This window comes from Elephantulus edwardii, unplaced genomic scaffold (assembly GCF_000299155.1).
Source record: "Elephantulus edwardii isolate Elephantulus edwardi_28Jun2011 unplaced genomic scaffold, EleEdw1.0 scaffold00075, whole genome shotgun sequence".
In the NCBI taxonomy this organism is placed as follows: Eukaryota; Metazoa; Chordata; class Mammalia; order Macroscelidea; family Macroscelididae; genus Elephantulus; species Elephantulus edwardii.
In genome coordinates, this window is record NW_006399825.1 from 9,203,724 (window position 1) to 9,207,808 (window position 4,085).

Sequence of the window (4,085 nt, forward strand, 5' to 3'; positions counted from 1 at the left end):
CAGACTAGATTTACTAGTTTTTACTTAAGAAAAGGTTACTCTTCAGAGTTGGTAAAAAAAAATGTTAAGCATACTATGATCTAATTTGGAAATTATTTATGGTAAAACATAAGGGTACTAAGCAGGCCTCTAGCCCCAACAGGAACCTGTTTGCACAGCCTTTAATAGCAGTAAGACTTCAGTCATGTATTTCAGTAGATCGAGTCGAGTCACCTGTTTGGATTTCCTCATTTGACCCCAAGAAGCCATGCTGGCTCAGAGCTGCTAAGCGGAAGTAGAAGGCACAGTACTAGTGTCATCTGGCAGTAGTGCTTGCCTTGAACACACCAGAGAAAAAGGAACTGCTACAAAAACAGTGGTCTCAAAAGAGAAAAACCACACTCACATAAAACCCCAGATTAAGAAAACCAAACCACCACCACCAAATCACTAGGGAGTAAAACAGTCCAAGTATCATTTTGGTTTCTTGATTCAGTTGTTTCACACATAATAGTTTTTCTTAAAAAGCAAAGAGAAAGTTGGTTAATAGCAATTTCTTGAAATAAGTGTAAAGAGAAGCAGCCTGTCAGACAAGTCCCTGCAGTGGACCATCCACAGGGGCTTAAATCATGGGTGGAAGCAAATTGGGTTCTTACTTTTAAATACCTCCTAACTCCCACAAATAAGATCTTTAGACTATAAAGCTGCAGGTGGAAACCAGTCATTGATTCACTCATGAGTTCGCCTGGAGTCTGGCAGTGTGTCCCGCTCTGTTGTGCGTGCTCACAGGAACAATCCAGATCATTAAAGGCCACTTCCATAAGCACAGAAAACCTGTCAAGCAACTTAAAAGCTTCTAGAAAGTGTCCTTAAGGAAGAAGGACTTTATAAAATGCACAATAGTAACATTGCTCCATAACAAAATGAATATATTCAACAATGTCTAGAAGACACTGGGGAAGTGTCACTCTGTGGTACAAAAAGCATTTTTTTTTTCAAACTACCATATATGCCCCATGTCATCTTTCTTTCATTGTTGTGTGCTGTTGAGAGGGAAACAACTCATAGCTGACACTCCAGTGGGTTTTAAGAACCAGTAAATTGCATAAGAGGACTCAGCCCTTCTCCCTTGGAGCTGCTGGTGGATTCGAACAGTGTGCCTCTGGAATTAGACTGCAGCTTCATACCACTTAGGCCAAGAAAAGGGGTCTCCTAATGGGACAGTTTAATGACTTGCAGCTTATACTGGTAGTCTTTATTCACAATACTTAGGCTTTTACTACAAGGTGTGCTCATTTATCGTTGCTGGAATGGCTTATTTTCATTTAGAAGCAGCTCTGAGATTGCAGTTTATTCCTATGATCAGTTCATTATCGTAAATTGGCGCGACAGTACAGGTTTCTCTAAGATGCCAAGGAGAATTCAGAGGGACAATCTGGCATGCATAATCTGTCATGTCGCTGTTCTGCGACTACACTACCCCTCAGGACACCAGGTGGCCCAGAGAATATCCAAAACCAGGCAAGTGCATTGGAGATCCTAGTGGGCTCCAGTAGCTGGGTGAATCATTCACTTTCTCTTTGATAGTTTCATGATTAAACCTGCATTAAAGACACCAACACAGGGTCCAGTTTTGTTCCTTTCTAATCACTCATCCTAGAGAGCAATACACAAAAAAGGCATTCCAGAAAATGACTCTTTTCTGTAATATGCACTGTTAATCAGGCACAGGATGTGTACTCGGTATATCAACTGTCTACAATTAACTAATACAAATGTCTATCTTAGGAAGCAAATTGGTGACCTGGTAACACACTGAAAAACAGTATATGGGTGTACGTACTGTGCTAGACTTTCTCTTAAGGATCACTGAGCCAAAGTTGATTAAGAAGCTTCATAAAGCTCACAAAATGGATTAAATGGTGCTAAAAAGAAACTACCCATGATTACGGTAATAAATTATCCACGTAGGGCAGGCAAAAAGAGTTCACCTGTGACAGAACAAAATTTATTCCATATCCTAGATTTGGGTTATCAGGCCTGCAGCACTGCAACTAGCATGATTCAGTGACACCATGACATCTGTTTTCTATGCACAACCACTTACAGATATTGTCTGGAAATTTCCCCATACTGCACAATTACCTGTTCTATGAAATGAAGAGATTCTCCCAATTTAAAGTGCCCCCTTTTATATAATGAGTGTCAAGCAGTTCTAATTTGAGTTGGGAGGTGGAAAAAAATGAGTAAAAGCCCCAACATTCTGGTTGTCTTCTCATACCGAGAAACAACATATTACACATCTAGTCATTAATATATAATATACAACATGCACAAATAGGGAACACACGGACAGACACAAAGTCCCTCCTAAACAGTAATTAGAAGTTTTGGTCCAATCCACATGATAAATCATAAAGGACAGGACACACATTACCTTCCATTCCTCTTCCACCCTAAATGCACAAACCCATTTTCAGATTAGGACAGAAAGGAATAAATAGAATTACCCTCTGCTTTCAAACACACACAGGCACACACGTACTGCACATATTTTCTAAGTATAGCTCTGTGTACACATACATACACAAGTGGACACCAACTGAAGAGCAACATCATCTCACGAGGCTTTCTGAGAGATCAGTGAGCCTGACTAGAAATGATGGCTGACACCTTGAAAACATCGCTACCAGTCTCTTGAGAGCTTGGTGTTCTGGTCTCTCTTTGGAGGAGCGGGCGGGGGTCCTCTCCGCAGTGTTGCATAGCCTGATATGTGACTGCCTCCGTAACTGGCCTTCTGCTGATCAGAAAGCAGCTCGGGGGGTGGTGGGGGCAGTGCCATGTCATCCATGGTGGCTGTGGGTTCTGCCCTGGACATCCGGGAGGAAGAGAGGGAGCCATGCCGGGTGATGGACTTGCGCTGAAGTGTCCTGTTGAGGTCAGCTAGGAATCCAGGCTGGACACTAAGGCTGGACTTGGGCGAGGTGGGCACTTGAGGCATGACTGTGGCCACTGCTGGCTGCTCCGGGATTTCTGCTTGCGTGAGGCGGGTGCTGTCGTTCCTCTTGGGTCTTGTGGGCGGAGGGGCCTTCTTCACTGACGTTTTGGACCACGGTTGAGGCTGAGGGTTAACAACGGCCACCTTTGGGGAGGTGCTGCCGGAGAATACCGCTGGGATCTCGATGGGCGGCGGTGGAAGCTCGATTTCCGGGGGAGGCGGTGGAAAGTCAGAATCGGAGGGAGGAGAAGGGAACTCCACCAGCGTGTCCTTTCTGTGGCCACTCAGAGCTGACACCTTGGCTGACACAGCCCCTGGCTGGAGACCTCCAGGAAGGTTCACTCCGGAGAGATTGAGTTTTCCAGGTTTGGGAGGCGCTGCAGGGGGTGGCAGCATCTCCTTGCTGGGAGACCCAGAGGGTTCTGCCGGCGGTGCAAACTTGCTGACCAGACTGTCCACTGAGGGTCTCTTGGGCTCCGGAAGCTCTGTGCTGCTGCTCGATTTAATGCTGGAGTTTCGCTGTGGGGTTGGGGGTGGCTTCTTTCCCCCCGGGCTGGACTTGCTCTTTTTGCCCGGAGACCCGCTTTTGTCGGGGGTGGGCGAAGCTGTGGGCACAGGCGGCAATGGTGGGGCCGGGGCGGGGGGCGGCGGTGGAGGGGCTGGTGCTGGGGCGGGGGGCGGCGGGGGCGCCGGCGGAGGAAACACCAGGCTGCTTTCTGGGGGCGGGGGCGGAAAGTCTGGGGATGGGGCTGAGATGACACTGGGCTGCCATTTGGGCTTTGCCTTCACGGCTGGAGGGGACTGGGGGGCTCCATGCGTCGGGAGGGGCTTTAGGGGAGCGGCGTCGAGGGGCGGAGGGGTGGGAGGCGGGGGGAACTGGCTGGCCATCTGCTTCACCACTGAGGGCCCGGGGGACAGCGGGGAGGCCGGGGGCTTGAGGCTGAAGCTCTGCTGCTTGGGCAGTGTGGGAGGGGGCAGCGGGCCAGGGGGCGGGGAGGGCGGCACGTGAGCCACAGGGAAAGGGGGCTGCTTCTTGGCGGGGGGCACCGGAGGGGCAGGTGCCAGGGGCACAGCCTGTGAGGTGACAGGTGGCCCAGTCTTGGCGCTG